Here is a 21,131-nt window from a genome sequence, read left to right as displayed (position 1 = left end):
CTATTGTCATTGAGTTGTAGGATTTCTTTATATATGCAAGATATCAGTCTTTTGTCAGATACATGGTTTCCAAAAATTTTTTTCCCATTGAGTTGGCTGCCTCTTTACCTTTTTGAGAAATTCCTTTGAGGTGCAGAAACTTCTAAGCTTGAGGAGTTCCCATTTATCTATTTTCTCTTTTGTTGCTTGTGCTTTGGGTGTAAAGTCTAGGAAGTGGCCGCCTAATACAAGGTCTTGAAGATGTTTTCCTACATTATCTTCTAGGAGTTTTATGGTACTTTCTTTTATATTGAGATCTTTGGTCCATTTTGAGTTAATTTTTGTGTAGGGGGTGAGGTAGGGGTCCTCTTTCATTCTTTTGGATATGAATATCCAACTCTCCCAGCCCCATTTGTTGAAAAGACCATTATGGCTCAGTTCGGTGACTTTGGGGGCCTTATCAAAGATCAGTCGGCCATAGATCTGGGGGTCTATCTCTGAATTCTCAATTCAATTCCATTGATCTCTATGTCTATCTTTGTGCCAGTACCATGCTGTTTTGGCAACTGTGGCTTTATAATAAGCTTCAAAGTCAGGGAGTGTAAGTCCTCCCACTTCGTTTTTCTTTTTTAGAGTGTCTTTAGCAATTCGAGGCATCTTCCCTTTCCAAATAAATTTGATAACTAGCTTTTCCAAGTCTGCAAAGTAGGTTGTTGGAATTTTGATTGGGATTGCATTGAATCTGTAGATGAGTTTGGGTAGAATTGACATCTTAATGACATTTAGCCTTCCTATCCATGAACATGGAATATTTTTCCGTCTTTTAAGGTCCCCTTCTATTTCTTTTAGTAGAGTTATGTAGTTTTCTTTGTATAGGTCTTTTACATCTTTGGTTAAGTTTATTCCTAGGTACTTGATTTTTTTAGTTGCTATTGAAAATGCTATCCTTTTCTTGAGTGTCTCTTCAGTTTGTTCATTTCTAGCATATAGAAACATTACTGACTTACGTGCATTAATCTTGTATCCCGCTACTTTGCTAAATTTGTTTATTAGCTCTAGTAGCTGTATCGTCGATTTCTCAGGGTTTTCTAGATATAAGATCATATCATCTGCAAACAATGACAGTTTTACCTCTTCTTTTCCAATTTGGATGCCTTTTATTTCTTTGTCTTGCCGGATTGCCCTGGCTAGCACTTCCAGCACAATGTTGAATAACAGTGGTGACAGCGGGCATCCTTGTCTTGTTCCTGATCTTAGAGGGAAGGCTTTCAGTCTCTCACCATTGAGTACTATGCTGGCTGTGGGTTTTTCATATATGCTCTTTATCATGTCGAGGAAGTTTCCTTCAATTCCTACCTTTTGAAGTGTTTTTATCAAAAAGGGATGTTGAATTTTGTCAAATGGTGTTTCAGCATCTATTGAGATGATCAATTGATGTTTCCCTTTTGACTTGTTAATGTGTTGTAATACATTGATTGATTTTCTTATGTGGAACCATCCTTGCATGCCTGGAATAAACCCCACTTGGTCATGGTGTATGATTTTTTTAATGTGTCTTTGGATTTGATTTGCAAGTATTTTGTTGAGGATTTTTGCATCTATATTCATTAGGGAGATTGGCCAGTAGTTTTCCTTTTTTGTAGCATCTTTGCCTGGTTTTGGTATTAGATTGATGTTAGCTTCATAAAATGAGTTAGGTAGTGTTCCATTTTCTTCAATGTTTTGAAAGAGTTTGAGTAAGATTGGTGTCAGTTCTTTCTGGAAAGTTTGGTAGAATTCCCCTGTGAAGCCATCTGGCCCTGGGCATTTATTTGTGGGAAGATTTTTGATGACTGATTGTATCTCTTTGCTTGTGATGGGTTGGTTGAGGTCTTCTATTTCTTCTCTGGTCAGTCTAGGTTGTTCATATGTTTCCAGGAAATTGTCCATTTCTTCTACATTATCCAGTTTGTTGCCATACAGTTGTTCATAATATCCTCTTATAATTTTTTTAATTTCTTCAGGATCTGCAGTTATGTCACCTTTTTCATTCATTATTTTGTTTATGTGGGTCTTCTCTCTTTTTGATTTTGTCAGTCTAGCTAGGGGCTTGTCAATCTTGTTGATCTTCTCAAAGAACCAACTTTTGGTGATATTTATCCTCTCTATTGTTTTTTTGTTCTCTATGTCATTTATTTCTGCTTTAATCCTTGTTATTTATTTTCTTCTACTTGGTTTAGAATTGGTTTGCTGTTCATTTTCTAGCTTCTTCAGTTGATCCATTAGTTCTTTGATTTTGGCTCTTTCTTCCTTTTTAATATATGCGTTTAGTGCTATAAATTTCCCCCTCAGCACTGCTTTTGCTGCATCCCATAGGTTTTGGTATGTTGTGTTCTCATTTTCATTCGTCTCTATATATTTAGCAATTTCTCTTGCTATTTCTTCTTTAACCCACTGATTGTTTAGGAGTGTGTTGTTTAACCTCCAGGTATTTGTGAATTTTCTAAGTCTCTGATGGTTATTGACTTCTAATTGTATTCCATTGTGGTCAGAGAATGTGCTTTGAATAATTTCAATCTTTTTAAATTTATTGAGGCTTGTTTTATGTCCCAGCATATGATCTATTCTGGAGAAAGTTCCGTGAGCACTAGAAAAGTATGTGTATCCTGGTGATTTAGGATGTAATGTCCTGTATATGTCTGTTAAATCTAATTCATTTATCAGATTGTCTAGGTTTTCAATTTCCTTATTGGTCTTCTGTCTGGTTGATCTATCTATAGGAGAGAGTGATGTGTTGAAGTCTCCCACAATTATTGTGGAAACATCAATTGCTTCCTTTAGTTTTGCCAGTGTTTCTCTCATGTATTTTGTGGCACCTTGATTGGGTGCATAGACATTTACGATTGTTATTTCTTCTTGTTGAATTGCCCCTTTTATTAGTATGTAGTGGCCTTCTTTGTCTCTCAAAACATCCCTGCATTTGAAGTCTATTTTATCTGAGATTAATATTGCTACACCTGCTTTCTTTTGGCTGTAGCGTGCATGAAATATTTTTTTCCATCCTTTCACTTTCAGTTTCTTTGTGACCCTGTGTCTAAGATGAGTCTCTTGTATGCAACATATTGATGGTTCATTGTTTTTGATCCATTCTGCGAATCTATATCTTTTAATTGGGGAGTTTAATCCATTTACATTCAACGTTATAACCGTGAAGGCATTTCTTGAATCAGCCATCTTATCCTTTGGTTTATGTTTGTCATATTTTTCCCCTCTGTCTATTAATATCCTTTATTGTTCCGATACCGAATCTCTTTAGTACTGAACCTTTCTCCAAGTCTCTCTGTCCTTTCTTTGTTTCTCTGTCTGTAGGGCTCTCTTTAGTATCTCCAATAGGGCAGGTCTCTTGTTAGCAAATTCTCTCAGCATTTGTTTGTCTGTGAAAAATTTAAGCTCTCCCTCAAATTTGAAGGAGAGCTTTGCTGGATAAAGTATTCTTGGCTGGAAATTTTTCTCACTCAGAATTTTAAATATATCATGCCACTGCCTTCTCGCCTCCATGGTGGCTACTGAGTAGTCACTACTTAGTCTTAGCTGTTTCCTTTGTATGTGGTGAATTGCTTTTCTCTTGCTGCTTTCAGAACTTGCTCCTTCTCTTCTATGTTTGACAGTGTGATCAGTATATGTCTCGGAGTGGGTTTATTTGGATTTATTCTATTTGGAGTTCGCTGAGCATTTATGATTTGTGTATTTATGTTGTTTAGAAGATTTGGGAAGTTTTCCGCAACAATTTCTTTGAATACTCTTCCTAGACCTTTACCCTTTTCTTCCCCTTCTGGGACACCAATGAGTCTTATATTCAGACGTTTCATATTATCTATCATATCCCTGAGGTCCATTTCGATTTTTTCAATTTTTTTCCCCATTCTTTCTTTTATGCTTTCATTTTCCATTCTGTCATCTTCCAGGTCACTGATCCGTTGTTCAACTTCCTCTAGTCTTGTACTATGAGTGTCCAGAATCTTTTTAATTTGGTCAACAGTTTCTTTAATTTCCATAAGATCATCCATTTTTTTATTTAGTCTTGCAATGTCTTCTTTATGCTCTTCTAGGGTCTTCTTGATTTCCTTCATATCCCGTACTATGGTCTCATTGTTCATCTTTAGTTCTTTGAGTAGCTGCTCTAGGTGCTGTGTCTCTTCTGGTCTTTTGATTTGGGTGCTTGGGCTTGGGTTATCCATATTGTCTGGTTTTTTCATATGCTTTATAATTTTCTGTTGTTTTTGGCCTCGTGGCATTTGCTGAACTTGATAGGGTTCTTTTAGGATTTGTAGACCAATTGAAGTCCTTATCTCTAATTTATCAGATCTACAGCTTCGTGGAGTACACTTTCTCTAACTAACCAGCAGGTGGTGTCCACGAGCCACCTGTTCTCTACAAGCCATTTCTCCCCTGCTTAGCCTTTGTGGTGAGTTGGGGAGTGAGTCTTGTGGGGTCCAATTGGTGTACCAAGCTTGCGTGTGTAGTTGGTGTTGCCTGCCCTGTGTATGGGGCGTGTTTCTGGGCAGTCGGGGAGGGGGGGTGGCCCTAACAATCAAATCTCCCTGGTGATCCTAGAGTTTTAAAGCTGCTGCAATAGTCTAATCCTTCAGTTCAGTCCTGCCACAGTTTGTCTCTGCCACTGACCCACAAGTCCTTGGTATTGGCGTATGGCTCCCGAGACTTGCAAGTGGGCCCCTCTTCCAGGCCGTGCACCCCGGGTCCTCTGTTGAGGGATGACTGTGGTATGTCACAGGTGAGTGCCATCCCCCCAGGGCAGTTCTGGGCTGCTGGGCTGTGTAGGGAGGCTCCCAGTCTGCTGAAATGATGGCTGAATGGGGCTTTGTTAATTCACACTGCTCTACCTTCCCAACTCTGGGACAATCAGCTGAGGTTGCAGGGAAGGCTAATGTCCACGCCCAGTTTTGTGGTGTGTGCCTGTTATTTGAAGCACTTCCGTCACACTGGGTTGTCTGGGGCAGCTCTGGGCTATGGGGCTGGCGATGGGCAGGAGTGTTTCCTGTCCACCAGGATGATGGCTGTGAGCGGACATCCCCCCTTTTTTGGGAAGTTGTGGTGTTTAGTGAATTTTCTCAGCCACTGGATTATTGCCTTTTGTGTCAGAGCTCTCTTAGTTCTGCTCTTGACTTGACCTGCCCAAATTGCAAGTCTTTGAAGCTTTCTGTATTGGGCTACTTACAGTAATTGTTTTAGAAAAAGAAAAAAGGATTAAAAAAAAAAAAGGGCCCTCCTCAGAGATCTAATGGGTTATTGAAATGTTAAGAGACAAAGCAACCAGGGCCATTAAGGAAAGGTCCACAGGACAGAGAGATCAGCTTTTCTTCGGGATTTGCATATGTGCCTCAGGGCCTGAGCTCTGCCCTTCCCCTTTCTATGTTCACCAGAACTCCAAAAATTCTCCCTTTTATTTTGGAGTTTTTCGTGTTGTTGTTTTTTCTATGTCTGTCTCCTGTCTGCTGGGCTGGCTGCTCTCAGATTCTCTGGTGTCTGGTCTCAGTCTATCTGTGGTTGGAGTTTGGATGAGTAGAATGAGTTTCCGATAAGGGCTGCCAGTGCAGTTCTCCCTTCTCCTTCCCGGAGCTGACAGCCCCTCCTCCCACGGGACTGAGCCTGGCAGGGAGGGGCGCGGGTCCCCTGGCCGCAAAAACTTACAGATTTCGCTGATCTCAGCAGTTCCACGTTTTCATGAGTGTTGTATGAAGTATGCCCAAAGTCAGATTGCTCTGTGGTGTCCAGTCCACGCAGTTCCTGGCTTTCTACCTACTTTCCTGGAGGAGTAACTAAAACATACAGCTCACCAGTCCGCCATCTTGCCCCGCCTCTACGATGATTTTTTAGACTCAGATTTTTAGGTTTTGTTTTGTTGATGTGTGCACTGTTCCTTTTGTACACCAGCTTCAGGATAACTGTTCCTGTTGAGGCTAAGATAAACTTCCCGTGGGTTGGTGTTTAGTGCGCTAGGAGGTGGGCTGTGGGGCCAGGTGGCAGGGCCCTTGAGGGCAGATCTCGCCACAGACCACCGAGTAGCATGAGTTGAGCGGGGTTCCGGGTGTAGGGCTGTGGCGATGTGGGGAGCATGTGGCCCAGGGAGAGGTGGCGTGGCCCGAAACGCAGCCCTGGGCCCCGGCCAGTGCAGCCGTCCTTGCAACGTTGGGGAGGTGAGCCCAGCCTGTTGGAGTAGCTTTTCTGATGAGGCCGGGAGGGAGAGTGACAGTGTGCTGAGGACACGGCCTCTTCACCTGCGGCCTCCGTCTCGTGCGCTGGGCCTGTGAGGTCTCCAGGGGGTCTTTTTCCATGAAAGGAGCTAGTTTAGCTTTATGTTTGGGAGTCTTCAACTTGAAGTTTTATTATGAGATCCTGGTGCTCATGGGGCTACCCCAGCTCTATACTTAAAAGAATTGTTTTATTTTCTGCTGCGTTATTTAATAAAACATGTTGTCAGAAAGGGAGCATGCAGCGAGAATCCCTTGGTCTTGCCGTCTGCAGCACACTTCCATCCATGCATCGTGCAGGAAGTCAATGGGGAGTACGGTGAGGTAGATGAGGACCGTCTCCACGTGTGATGGCCAGTGGAGCTTTTAGCACGACACCAGGTGGCCAGGAGAAGACCAGGGCTGCCCACAGAAGGGCACCCAGGATGGTGGAGGGAAGAGGATATGTTAAATATGCTGTGCTTCCCTTTGGTGTTGGAGTGGCTCTCTGTCGTGCTCTCTAAGGACTGGGGATGTGTTCACAGCTTTCTTGAGACATGGCTGACCTGCAGTGAACTCACATGCTCAGGGTGGGCACTTGGTAAGTGTGGCACGTCGTCTCCGTGGGACCCTCCCCACAGCCAGAGGAGTGGACTTCCCCATCACCCAGGGTCTCCTTGGACCTCTTCCTGATCCCTCCTTCCCGTCCTTCCCTGCCACCACCGATCTGCATCTGTCCCTGCAGACTAGCTGGTGTTTTCTAGAATTGGTGTCCGTGGAGGCATCGGTTTGCACTTGACTTTCCTTGGCTTCTTTCACCTGCATAATTATTTGAGATATGTCCGCATTGACGTGGGCTCAGCAGTTCATCCCTTTTTATTTCTGAGTTCCTTTCCACTCTGTGGTTCCACCACAATTTGTTTATTCTTTTACCTGTTGATGGGTTTTGGGGTTGTTGCCAATTTTTTGCTGTTACAAATAAAGTTGCTGTGAATAATTTGCGTGCATGTCTTGGTAGGGACATACCTCACAGTGGAATGGCGGGATTATATGGTAGGTGTATGTATAACTTTTTAAAAAGCTGCGGGACCATTTTCCAAAGAATTTGTACTGGTTTAACTTCCCACACACAGCACTTGAGATCCAGTTCCTCCACGTACTTGCCAACACCTGGTGTGGTCAGTCGCGTTAGTTCTAGCCATTTTTATAAGGGTATGTGGCATCTCATCCTGGGTTTAATTTCCATTTCCCTAATAACCAAGGAGGTTGAGCATCTTTCTGTGTGCCTGTTTGCCATCCATGTATCTTTCTTGGTGCAGTGTCTGTTCAAATCTTTTACCCATTTTTGGGTAAGAGTTTATTTTCTTGCTATTGAATTTTGAGAATTCTAATATGTTCTGGATACAAATCCTTTATTACAGTATATGCTTTTCAAAGGTTCTTTCCTGCTCTGAGGTTGGTCTTTTCCTTCTCTTAATAGTGTGTGTCTTTTGAAGAACAGAGTTTTTAATTTTGATGAAGTCCAATTTATCAATTTGTTCTTCTATGCATTGTACTTCTGGTTTTATATTTACAGTATCTTTGTCTAACCCAAGATCACAAAGATTTTCTTGTATGTTTTCTTTTAGAAGTTTCGGAATTTTGGGTTTTACATTTAGGTCTTGGGACCCATTTTGAGTTGATTTTGGTATGTGGTACAGGGTGTTGATTCAAGTTCTTTTTTTTTTTTTTTTGCATATGGATATCTCATTGTTCCCCAGTTGTTAAAAGACTATCTTTTCTCTACTGAATGCCGTTTGTGTCTTTACCAAAAATCCGTATATATATATGTATGTATATGTATGTGTATATATATGTGGGTGTATTTCTTGACTGTATTCTGTTTAACTGATCTCTTTGTTTAACTTTATGCCAACACTACACAGTCTTGATTCCTGATGCTTTGTAAGAAGTTTTGAAGTCAGGTAATGTTAACCCTCCAACCCTGTTTTTCCTTTCAAAGTTGTTTTGGTTGATCTGAGACCTCTGCATTTCTGTCTGAATTTCAGAATCAGTCTGTCAGTTTCTATGCGTTGCATAGACTTGGGACCGCTTTGCATGCATGGTTTACTTTGGGGAGCACTGACATCTTAACAATAATGAGTTTTCAGCCCAGGAACACAAGGTGTTTCTTCATTGTTTGGGTCTTTGGCTTTGCTCAGTGGCGTGTTGCTGTCTCCAGCATGTGCTGGGTGAGCAGTCATGACCTCGTAGCAGCACTGGGGTGGGCCGGCGCTGGCCGAGCCAGGCCGAGCTCCCTCTTCAGCTGCATGCTCTCAGGAGCCTCCCCTTTGGTGATCCCAGCCCTGCGGCTCCAGCATTTTCTCCTGGTCCTGCTGGTTTGAGTTCTCAGTTGCCCCCTGTGATGAAGGAAGAGAAATTACTTGGCTTTTACAGGTTTGTGAAAGAGACATGCTGTGTGCCTCCTGCTCAGACATGGTGTTTTGGTTTGCTAAAGCTGCCGGAAGGCAGTAAACCAGAAATGGTTGGCTTTTACAATGGGGATTCATTAACTTACAATTTACAGTTCTCAGGCCATGAAAATTTCCCAGTTAAGGCACCAACAGTATGAAACATGGACTCTGAAGACAGGCTGCTGGCGTCGGGGGCCCCTCTGTCACGTGGGCAGGTGCATGGCTAGCGCCTGCTGGTCCTTCGCTCCCAGGTTCCGTTGCTTTCAGCTTCTGATTCCAGTGCCCTCCTCTCTGAGCTTCTGTGCATCCTCTCTTAGCTTCTCCAGGACTTTTTCCCTCTCTGGGTTCTTTCTCTGGGTGTTCCTCTCTCTCTCAACTCTCTCGGCGTTTTCTGCCTTTTATCCTCTCATAAAGGACTCCAGTAGAAGAATAAAAACCCACCTTGAATTGGGTGGGTCACATCTCAGCTGAAACAACCTAATTAAAAAGTCCTACCCACAGTAGGTCTGCACCCACAGGAATGGACTAAAAGAACATGGCCTTTCCTGGGGTCCATGACAGCTTCAAACCAGCACATATGGCTTCCTCCTAAAGAAAGGCTCTGGAGCACACTTTCCCACACCCCAGGCTGCCCCCATGTGCCCCCTGCCTGCTGGGCGGTCCTCGTTCACGCACAGGGACGGGACTCGGATACTGGTGCACATGGGGAAACGAGGCACGTCGCACCAGGCTGCGGTCGCCCGTTTCTCACCTCAGGGAAGATCTTTGTTCCTCTCTGACCTTTCTTGTGGCTATCCACTGGGCACCGCACTCCCGGCTGCCATGGTGGCTGTGCAGGTGTTTCTGGACAGCCGGGTGTCTGAGGAGCCCCGAGGTGAGGCCACTGCAGGGCCGTCCGTGGTGCCACTGGGCAGAGCCTCCACCCAGCATCCCTTCTGGCAAGTGTGTAGTTTACACCGGGAAGGGAGAGGCTCTTCCACCTGTTCCCTCAGGAGCTGGGCGTCCTTGAAGAATCCCCAGCTCCGCGTCATTTCTGACTGGAAGTTGTGAGGTGACCGCAGTGCAAACCCCCGGAACCTGCCAGCAACACCTGGGAGGCGAGGGGTGGGGTTCAGGATGCAGGCAGGGGCTCCGGGTGCCTGCCTGGAGGCTCGGGACTCTGGAAGGCAGGGGTGGGTTCCTCAAGAGCCCAGAGCAGGCACGGCCAGGCCAGGGGACCTCATGCCCCTTTGTAGCTCCATGGAGGTGGGCAGTGGGATGGGGGCAGAGGGTGGAGAGGACCCTACAGCAGCTCTCGAACTCACTAGAAGACAGTGTTCCCCGTCAGCCCTGTCCTTGTCCTGTGGCTTCTGTGCCTTTCTGCCAGGGTCTCCCATCATGTGAGGCCGTCTCTCAACATGACCCCTCTTTTCCTTGGTCCTTCAGCTGAACACGCTTTCCCCTCCTTGGGTTTCTAGAGGCCCCTGAGAGCTTTAGCACCTTGTCCCTCGCAGTAGGCCTCCCTTGGTTCCAGGTGTGGGTCCCCCCCACCCCCCGGCTCCAGGTACTGAGCCCTCCCCTGGCTCCAGGTGTGGGACCCCATGGCTCCATGTGCAGGCCTTGCACACAGGTGCCAGGTGATCACAGCCACTTAGTAAGCGGAAGGTGCCCCCAGGCAGGCCCTTCGCCTGTGGGTGTGACTTACAGGTGGGTCAGTCCCAAGATGCTAGGGGCATGTGGCCTGTTCAGGAATGGGGGGGGCCCGGCCCCCCCCTTTGCTGCCCTCAGCCCTGGCCCAGGGTCAGAGGGTGGCTGTGCTCCTCCAGGCCCTGTGTTAACTGAGGACGTGGGCACCAGAGGGCCTCTCGGTCACGTTCTGGGGGCACCAGTTTCTCTGTTTTTGACATTTATAAGTTTTAAAATTTGATTTTAACTTTAATCATGAAGTTAAAAATGTAAGCTGAACCACGTTCTGTGCTGTAGTCACACCACGTTGTGGTAAAGGAAACTTGTCCGCAGTTAGAAGTTATTCCTGTTCTCACACGCTGGGTTTCCATCCCCTGTGCTTAGGCTGCCCGGGTTCTCCAGCGGACACCAGCGCCGTGCGGGAGCTCCCAGGGCCGGCCGTGCTCTCTCCAGCCTCCCCGTGACGCCTGGAGCCCGTCGTTCGCTTCCTCAACTTGTTCCTTTGCTGTAGAGGATTCTCTCTTCTCTTTTGAGGCGTCTCATGTCTGAAAACGCCTTTTTAAGCTCTGGCCCTGCGTTGATAGTTGGGCTTGGTGTTGAGTTCTGGGTGAGGGGTATTTTCCCACAGCATTTGGGGGCGATGCCGCGGCTCCGTGGGGTCGGTTCCTCGCTCCCGATGGCACCTGGGGTGACCCTTCCTTCCTTGGCAGTGTTGGACACTGGGCTGCGTCCCGAGAGGCCACCTCGTTTGCTCCTCCTTCTAGAACCATCCACGTTCCCTTACCTCCTCTCTCCCACTTCCCTTCTCGTTTCTCCTTCCCTCACGTTTCCTGGGAGAGTCTGCAGCTCTGTCCTCTAGCCAGGCCAACGAGTTTTGTTTTAGCTGTCATGTCGGCTATTCTTTATAATTTGAAGAGGGTTTCTTATTTATTTTGTTTACTTCAAAATAATTTATTGCTTCATTGTTTTGGTTTAAGCCTTTATTTGGAAGCTTTTTCCCGATGTTTGGTGAGCCTTAGATGTTTGCTCATGTTTGAGAGGAACTGTTACTTGAATTGTGGTTCTGGCAGTAGGTAGAACGAGACAGCCTGAAAACCTTCCCATTAAAACCACTAGAAGGTTGGATAAATGTGATAAACAGCCTTTTAAATGAAAAATTTAGCTGTTTAGAAAATAAAGAAAGCCTCCAGGGGCCAGTAATGAAGAGGGGACGATAGCTGAGGCCGTGAACTGAGCTGACCAGGGTAGTTCCCACCCCACTGGACTTTACACCCTCGGGAGGAGAGCCGGAGCCTAGAAAACCCTGACGGCCAGCCGCAAGCAGAAAAAGTCCCCTCTGGCATGGGGAGGGCACCTCGCACCTGTCCTGTAGGGGGAAAGCGCCCCCGGCCCCTGAGGATTCACAGGGGTCCTCCGTGGGCTGGGGCTGGATGACAGGAATACCCACCAGTCCTGGGTGGGCAGGAGCGAGTGGACACTGTCCGGGGCTCCTTTACCCCAGGCCACACAGGAAAGCCCAGCAAGAGCCCTGGATGGTAACCCCAGCCAGAGTTAGGGGGCACATGCAGGAAAAGCGACGAGAAGCATCAAGAGGGAATTCTGAAACCTGAGAGTAGATTATGATGAAACATGATTCTAAAGAACAGGCAGAGCTCAGTAAGAATCCAGTAAGACTTCCGGACGTGAAAGATGTGGTGGCTCAGGGAAGAGCAGGGAGCTGTGGAGCCGGGTCAGCTCCCACTGAAGAGAGAGCGTGTGTCCTCACGGAGGCGTGGGGCTGGAGTGGGCTTGTCCACCACTGTCCAGGGCTTGCAGTGCAGCGGGTGGACAGGCAGCCTCAGAAGAAAGGACGCTGAGAATTTTCCAGAAGTCATGAAAGAAATGAGACTGAGGAGTCACAGTGATTCCCAAGTAGGCTCAAAATAAATGGACCCGTGGATACTTCCTTGCAAAACTGCAAGACAGGGAGGCCCAGGCGGCCGTCTTGAAGGCAGCGCAGTGGGAGGCAGGCTCTGAAGTCAGGTGTGCGGCCGGCAGACGGGAGTGTGGCCGTTTAGTGGTGTAGGCAGACTGGAAGCTGTCAGAGGACAGTGCCAGAGAAGCTCGTTTCAGCAGTCGCACCTGCTCGTGGTGGGCATCCCGGCGTGAGTCCCGGCTTGCCGTGCAAAGGGTTAGGAAGGCCCTGGGGCCGGTAGACACGGACAGAACCCGAGTCCAGTAATGAGAAACGCTGACAAAAGCTACTGCCTGTGGGTGAAGGGATGGGGCTAGCATCCCTCAAGGGCGATTGAGCCTGAACTCACAGTTCTGTTGACCCCCAAGGATGAGCATGTCCTAGGCATGTTATGCAGACCCTGGTGGTTTCTCCTGTGAAGGGTCCTGACCTTGCCCGTGGGGCCGGGGTTGCGGCACCTGGAGCCTGGGGGCGTCCCGTCCAGCGCCCCTGTGGTCCCTTCCAGCCTCAGCGCCGTGAGGCGGGGACCTTGTGGGTTCTGCTGCATGCACTCACACTCACTTGACACAGGGGCCTGCACAAGCCCTTCCCTGTGTCGGGTGCAGCTGTGACCCGGAGCAAGCCCCTGCCTCGAGGACACCTGGATTGTCATTGGCGGGAAAGGCCTTTCAGGGCAGGTTTGCACAGGGCCTTGACCTTGGGCCAAAGCCATGCGGAGTTGTGGGGCAAGGGGGCGGCAGGCACGAGGGCTCCGGGCAGCTCCGTGCCAGGGCTCTGGGCCCGGCCTGCTGGGGGACACCTGGTGGCTCGCCTCTCATGGGCCCCCCTGGGTGCTGGCTTGCCTGTTCGTGGGTTGTTTCTGATTCTTCCTTCTCCCTGTCACCTCTTCTTTGTAATGTCCAGAGCGAGAGGAAAGGGAAACACAAAACGACCCTGTTGTTCCTTCAGTCTCATAGGGTCAGTTTGGTCAGAATTGTCCAGAGCAAGATCCCCAGTGTTGGTGGAGTGTCACGACCTGTCCTGGAGGGTCAGAGGGTGTCAGGTGTCACTGTATTTGGCTCCTCTTCCGAGTCGGCAGCGCGGCGGCGAGCTGATGTGGTGCCGCCCACACGTCGCCTCCTGCGTGTAGGTTTCACGAGGTGGCGTGTGGCAGCCAGCAGGACGGGCGAGTCCCTTTCCCCCAGTGCAGCCCTCCTCAGGCTTGTTCATGTTCACAGGTCTGCAGATTTTAAAAGCAGCCCCCTTTCCTCCCATAATTTAAAAGACAAAGTGATAGTTCACAAAGAGCCACAAGAGGTGGGAGCACTCGGGCCACGTTTAAACCAGTCGGAGCAGGGCCCAGTGATGGTGTGGCCAGAGCCTGTGGCATCATGTTGCTGTTGGAGTCTTTGGGGGGCCCTTCCCATGGGGGACCCCTCTCAGTCGACCCACCTGGCCGGGGATGTTCCCTCGGGCACTCTTTCCACCTGGCCACAGCTTCTGCCAGGCCGCATAGTGCCACGGTGGCCCTGGTGCCATGGGGGACAGCTGTCCAAGGAGCCCCCCCGTCACTGCCTGCTCTCAGGCGCAGCTCGGAGACACGGCCACGCAGTGAGCGGCTTTCGGAAGGGTCTCTCTACTTGCATCCACCTTCGGGCTGTCTCCGGCGCCCAGCCTGGGGGACTGGGTGGACACGGTTCATTTTCATATATTTAATCGTCAAGAGCTTTGCCTCTTGTACTGTAGTCTTGGTAGACTACGACCTGGTCTGGGTGGGGGCAGTCATGGTGCTGGGTGGTCTCCCCGGGAGAGGGCCCAGGCTTTGCGAAGATGGCCTGTCCTGCCCGCGGCTCCGCCTGCCACTCTTGCCCTCTGCAGCCCCCGCAGCCCCTATGCAGGGAGGTGTTGGAGGTCCTATCTTCCTTACTGGCTGGGGGGACATCAGGGTCTTGTCTCCCCTATGGGCAGGGAGTGCTGGGCACTGCCTCCAGTGGTGGGGTTTTTTTTTTTAGCTTTTCATTTTGGAATAACTCCAAACTTACAGGAAAGTTGCAAAATAATTCAAACACAATACATAGAACTCAATATATACCCTTTACCCAGATACTCAGATTTGCCAACTTTTTAACATTTTATGACATTATCATATCTATCCTGGTCTGTCTGTTTTTCTTTCTATCTATCCATCTATTCATCCATCTATTCTATCTAATCTATGATCTGTTATCCAAATCTTTGAGAGCAGGTTGCAAACATCATGTTTCTCTAACACTTAACACTTCCACATATATATATATAAGTGGTGTTAATTACATTAGCAGTGTTGTGCTACCATATTACAGAAACTTGTCTGTCATCCCAAACAGAAATTCTGTTCTGATTAACCTTTTTTAAAAGATAGGATATGTTTAAATGTTACAATGCTATACATGTGGTCTTTTGAACATTTTTTTAACGCTTTGTACTAGAGTCATACATCTGTAGTAGTTCATGCAAGAACTTACGTATATTTGTAGTGTTAATTGGTGACATATGTGACTTTAAACACGCTTTTTCAGTCAAATTCACCTACAGTACTTGTTTACATATTACTTATAATCCCAGTAACGAACTACTATTACCTCTATCCCCAAACATTTAAATTCAACCTCATTAACAAACCTGTACATATTAATAACTGCTCCTCCTTCTGTAGCTTCTGTCTACCTTTTGGTCCCCTATAGTCTACATTTAAGACATTTTAAGAATTTACATTTTCTATATAGTTCATATTAGTGAAAATCATACAAAATCTGTCCTTTTGTGTCTGGCTTATTTCACTCACATTATGTCCTCAAGGTTCATCCATGTTGTCATGTTTCAGGACCTTGTTCCTTCTTTACTGCTGTGTCGTATTCCACCGTATGCATATACCACATTTTGTTTATCCGCTTCTCTGTTGATGGACACTTGGATTTCCCTTTCCATCTTCTGGCAATTGTGAATAATGCTGCTGTGAACATCAGTGTACAAATGTCTGTTTGTGTCCTGCGTTTGGATCTTCTGGGTATATGCCGAGTATTGCAATTGCTGGGTCATGGGACAACTTACTGTGTAGTTTTCTGAGGAAGAGCCAGACTGTCTTCCACAGTGGCTGCACCATTTTATAATCCTACCAGCAATGAATAAGAGTTCCTAATTCTCCACATCCTCTCCAGCATTTGTAGCTTTCTGTTTGTTTATTAGCAGCCGTTCTTATTGGTGTGAGATGGTATCTCACTGTGGTATTGATTTGCATTTCCCTAATAGCTAATGAAGATGAACATGTGCTTTTTAGCTATTTGTATTTCCTCTTTGGAAAAATGTCTATTCATATTTGTTTTGGTTTGCCACAGCTGCCTGAATGCAATATACCAGAAATGGGTTAGCTTTCTCAATGGGGTTTTATTAGGTTACAGATTTATAGTTCTAAGGCCATGAAAATGTCCAAATTAAGGCATCAAGAGGAAGATACCTTCTCTGAGGAAAGGCTGCTGGCATCTGGGGCTCCTCTGTCACATGGGAAGGCACATTGGCCGCGTCTGCTGGTCCTTCTCTCCTGGCTCTGGTTTCAGTGGCTGTCTCCAAATGTCTCTGGGCATTTCTCTCTGCTCTCTCCCCAAATGTTTCTGCCGTTTATCCTTTCATAAAGGACTCTGATAAAGGGTTAAGACACACCTGGAATGGGCTGGGTCACATCTCACTTGAAATAGCCTAACCCAAAGGTCTCACCCACAAAAGGTCTGCCCCCATAAGAATGGATTAAAAGAACATAGTCCTTTCTGGGGTACAGAGCAGATTCAACCCAGCACAGTATCTTTTGTCCATTTTATAATTGTGTTGTTTGTCATTTTGTTGTTGAGTTTTAGGATTTCTTTATATATACCAGATATCAAACCATTATCAGATATATGGTTTCCAAATATTGTCTCCCCTTGAGCTGGCTGCCCATTCACCTTTTTGACAAAGTCCTTTGAAGCGCAGAAGTGTTCAGTCTTGAGGAGTTCCCATTTATCTTTTTCTTTGATTGCTTGTACTTTGGGTATAAGGTCTAAGAAGCCACCTTTTACCACGAGGTCTTGAAGATGTTTCTCTATGTTTTCTTCTAGGAGTTTTATGGTACTGGCTCTTACATTTAGGGATTTTGATCCACTTAATTTTTGTACAGGGTGTGAGGTAGGAGTCCCCTTTCATTCCTTTGGATATGGATATCCAGTTCTCCCAGCCTCATTTATTGAAGAGGCTATTCTGTCCCAGATCAGTGGATTTGGGGGCCTTGTCAAAAATCAATTGATGGAAGATTTGAGGGTCAGTTTCTGAACTCTTAATTTGATTCCATTGATCAATATGTCTATCTTTCTGCCAATATCATGCTGTTTTGACCACTGGCTTTATGATAAGTTTTAAAGTGAGAAAGTGTAAGTCCTTCCACTTGTTTTTCTTTTTTTAGGATGTTTTTGGCTATTCGAGGCCTCTTTCCCTTCCAAATAAATTTGATACCTAGTATTTCCATTTCTGCAAAGTAGTTTGTTGGAGTTTTATTTGGTATTGGGTTGAATCTGTAGATCAATTTGGGTAGAATTGACATCTTAGCAATATTTAGCCTTCCTATCCATGAACACAGAAAGTCTTTCCACCTATTTAGATCTTTGATTTCTTTCAGCAATGTTTCTGTGTATAGTTCCTTTACATGCTTGTTTAAGTTTATTCCTAGATACTTGATTCTTTTAGTTGTTATTGTGAATGGATTTTTTTTTTAATTGCCTCCTCAGTTAGCTCATTACTAGCGTATAGAAACAATACTGATTTTTGAACCTTAATCTTGTATCCTGCCACATTGCTGAATATGTTTATTAGCTCAAGTAGCACTGTGGTAGATTTCTCAGGATTTTCAAAATATAGGATCATGTCATCTGCAAATAAAAAGAGTTTTACTTCTTCCTTTCCAATTTGGATGCCTTTTATTTCTTTGTTTTGCCTAATTGCTCTGGCTAGAACTTCTAGCACAATGTTGAATGACAGTGGTGACAGCGGGCACTCTTATCTCGTTCCTGATCTCAGAGGGAAGGCTCTCAGTCTCTCACCCTTGAGTACTATGCTGGCTGTGGGTTTTTCATATATGCCCTTTATCATACTGAGGAAGTTTCCTTCAATTCCTACCTTTTGAAACTTTTTTATCAGGACAGGATACTGAATTTTGTCAAATGCCTTTTCAGTATCAATTGAGATATCGTGTAATTTTTCCATTTTGATTTGTTAATGTGTTGTATTACACTGATTGCTTTTCTTGTGTTGAACCATCTTTGCATGCATGAAATAAACCCCACTTTTGGTCATGGTGTATAATTCTTCTAACATGCTGTTAGATTCGATTTGTAAGTATTTTGTTGAAAATTCTTTGCGTCTGTATTCATTAGAGAGATTGGTCTGTAGTTTTCTTGTAGTATCTTTATCAGGTTTCGGTATTAGAGTGATGTTAGCTTCATAGAATGAGTTAGATAGTGATCCATTTTCTTCAATTTTTTGGAAGAGTTTGAGCAGGAATGGTGTTAATTCTTCTTGGAGTGTTTGGTAAAATTGCCCTCTGAAGCCATCTGGTCCTGGGCTTTTCTTTGTAGGAAGGTTTTTGAAGACTGATTGGCTCTCTTTATTTGTGATTGGTTTGTTGAGGTCTTCTGTTTTTTTCGAGTCAGTGTATGTTGTTCGTGTGTTTCCTGGAAAATGTCTGTTTCATCTAAGTTGTCTAGTTTGTATGTACAGTTGTTCATAGTATCCTCTTCTGATTTTTTATTTCATCAGGATCCATGGTAATGACCCCCTCTTGTTTCTGATTTTACTTATTTGCACCTTCTTTCTTTTTGACTTCGTCAGTCTAGCTAAGAGTTTGTCAAATCTTGTTGGTCTTCTTAAGAAAACCAACTTTTGGTTTTATTTATTCTGTTTTTTGATCTCCATATCATTTATTTCTGCTTTAATCCTTGTTATTTCTTTTCTAATACTTGCTTTAGGATTAGTTTGCTGATCATTTTCTAGCTTCTTCAGTTGTTTCATTAGTTCTTTGAGTTTAGCTCTTTCTTCCTTTTAAATGTATGCATTTAGAGTTTTAAATGTCTCCCTCAGCACTGCCTTTCCTGCATCCCGTTAAGTTTTGATATGTTGTGTTCTCGTTTTCATTCGTCTCTAGATATTTAGCAAGTTCTCTGGCAATTTCTTCTTTGACCCACTGATTTTTTAGGAGTGTGTTGTTTAACCTCCAGTTATTTGTGAATGTTCTAGATATTTGATGGTTATTGACTTCTGGTTGCATTCCATTGTGGTCAGAGAATGTGCTTTGAATAATTTGAATCTTTTTAAATTTATTGAGGCTTGTTTTATGCCCCAACTTATGATCTATCCTGGAGAAAGTTCCATGAGCACTAGAGAAGAAGGTATATTCTGGCAATTTGGGATGTAATGTTCTATATATGTGTGGTAAGTCTAATTCATTTATCCCATTGTTTAGGTTCTCAGTTTCCTTATTGGTCCTCTGTCTGCTTGTTCTGTCTATAGGAGAGAGTGATGTATTAATGTCTTCTACAATTATTGCGGAAACATCTGTTGCTTCCTTCAGTTTTGCCAATGGCCCAATTCTTTACCAGCAAGGAGATTATAAATGTATTTTAGATAGGATATGCATTTGCTTGAAATTGTGTTTGAACAGTGTTTTGGTGGCATGAAAATGCTTGTGATGTACAAAGTGTGAAGAAAGGAATACAGACCTGAAGATCACCTCAATACCCGCGCTTTTCCTTGAGGTTGAGCACCTGTTTGCCTGTTTCTGCTCCCGGGTCTGAGGCTGGGAAGATCGCTGTGGACACAGTGGCCAGGCAGGGGGTTTCAGAGGGCACGGCTTCCTCTGTGCATCTCCACGGCTCTCGGGTTTTCTACAGTGAACGCTCAATCACTTCTATCCCAGGATATTGAAATTATTTTAAAAGGAGACTTAGCTGTCTCTGCCTGCTTGGACCAGGTGCGTCATGGTGGTGGCCCACGCAGACAGGCTGGTTTGGGGTTCGTGGGGTCCGAGCTCCCACCGGGGCTGCCCCTTGTGACAGGGGTCTGCCGGGCGCTGCAGTTCCCGCCCAAGGAGGGGGATGGCATGAGGGGGCAGGGTGGGGCCCCGTTCCTGAGTGACCTGTTCCCGCAGTCCACCCCCACGTCGTCCCCGCTTGCCCTGGGCCTGACCGCACCGGCCAAAGGGCTTGGAAATGGCAGAGGGCTTGCCTGTCGCCTGAGCCTGCTCTCTGCCCACCTTTGGAGATCCCTCTTGGGGTTCACATTGTGGCCTCGGCCTCGTTAGGGGCGCCTGTGACAGGCCTCCCGCGAGCTCCTGCTTGAGCCCCCTCCCCTCGCCTGCGTCCCTGGAGAGCACCACGAGTGGGAGGTGACTTCACAGAGGCCGTGGAGCCACTTTCTCATGGCTTTTTACCTTAAATAAGTCGCAGCTCCATCTTGAGAGAACATTGCGTTCCTTTGCCTTTGTGCGCATGGTTAACCACACCGTGACTGACGTGTGAGCTCGTCGCTGCGACAGTGTCATGAAAGTGCACCGTTCGGGTGTCCTCTGCTCCTGCAGGTGCAGAGCAAGAGTGCAGTGCCTGTCCCACCCGCCTGTCACAGGGCGCAACGTCAGCGGCCTGTGCCACCTGTCTGTCCCGTCACATCTGTCTGTCTGAACACTGGGTCAGAGACACCTCCCGCCTGCGAGAGGCTGAGGTCCCCTCTTAGAGTGGCGTGGTGGCTCCCGGGCTGGACCTCTGCTCTGGCCTGGAGGCCCGTCTCCCACTGGAGCCGTTTCACCACAAGCGGGGTCTGCCTCCTCACCTGTGCTCTCCACTTACCACTTTTTACTTCATCCGATTTTAACCACGTGGCTCCTTTGTTACTGTTTGTTATTTAAGTATTCTGTTAAATTTCTATAGAGATAATTTTTTAAGCAAAAAAGCTGCTGATAAAGTGTACCCATTAACAGTGTCAGCCCAGCACGCTGCCACCAGGGGCTGGGGCTGCCTTGTCCATCTGCCTGGCCATTAAGGGCTGCTTGTTCTCACACTTGGGTGGTTTTGGCATCTTAGGGTTCCTCGGAGGAAGAAGGGGTCTCTGAATGAATGAAGGAGTGAATGTATGGATGTGGTGAATGAACAGGGGCGTTGAGACAGTGGTACCAAGCGGTACGACACGCCCTCTTTGGGCCCCCGCCCAGGTGTCCCCTTGGTTGGGTCCCTGTGCCCTGCTTTGATGGCCGACGCCTGGCCCTGAGGGCCGCACTGCCGGCTGAGCGTCCACCTGCCGGAAGCCTTTCTTGAGCACTGATGAGACGTGGCACCGGGGTCGGGGGAAGGGGAGGGGGTGGACTTCGGTGAGTGAGCCTCCTGGGTCTCTCGGCCCCTAACCAAGGCAGTGTCCGTGATGGTTTATTTCAGCGTGTTTGTCCTGAGAGGGGTGTTTTGGGGGGACGCTCTCTTCATGGGCATAAATGGTTCTCGTGGATCGGGAGCCTTAGCTGGAACCTGGAGAGGGGATATGTTATTTTTTGATATCTTGACGGGTTTTGAAAGAAGCTGGAACCCAAGGCTTCAGAGATCCTCCCAGAGCTCCTGGGGTTGCTCCGAGGAAGGGGAGCCTGATGCTCACTTGGACGACCTGGAGAGTTCGTCTCGCGTTCCCTGCCACGCCGCGGCTGCTCCCCTCTTTCTCGGCTGCGGCCTCACCCAAGACAGTCCTCTGCTTGCAGCTCCCTTAACCTCTGTCGCAGGAAATTGAAAGTTCAAGCAAGGCCCGTGTCCCTCTTTCTAATGGAACTTAGGATATAAATGG

General features: G+C 46.5%; 1 protein-coding gene across 3 annotated transcripts in view; it reads left to right on the top strand.

Annotated features, from left to right (window-relative positions):
* The window catches only part of TAF4 (TATA-box binding protein associated factor 4), a 118,026-nt gene that overhangs the window by 59,554 nt on the left and 37,341 nt on the right, over positions 1-21,131 (top strand). The gene's annotated exons all lie outside the window — the stretch shown is intronic.

The sequence above is a fragment of the Choloepus didactylus genome, chromosome 19 (assembly GCF_015220235.1).
Source record: "Choloepus didactylus isolate mChoDid1 chromosome 19, mChoDid1.pri, whole genome shotgun sequence".
NCBI lineage: Eukaryota > Metazoa > Chordata > Mammalia > Pilosa > Megalonychidae > Choloepus > Choloepus didactylus.
The sequence above is the reverse complement of the archived record's forward strand: the minus strand, read 5'-3'. Positions and strand labels throughout refer to the sequence as shown.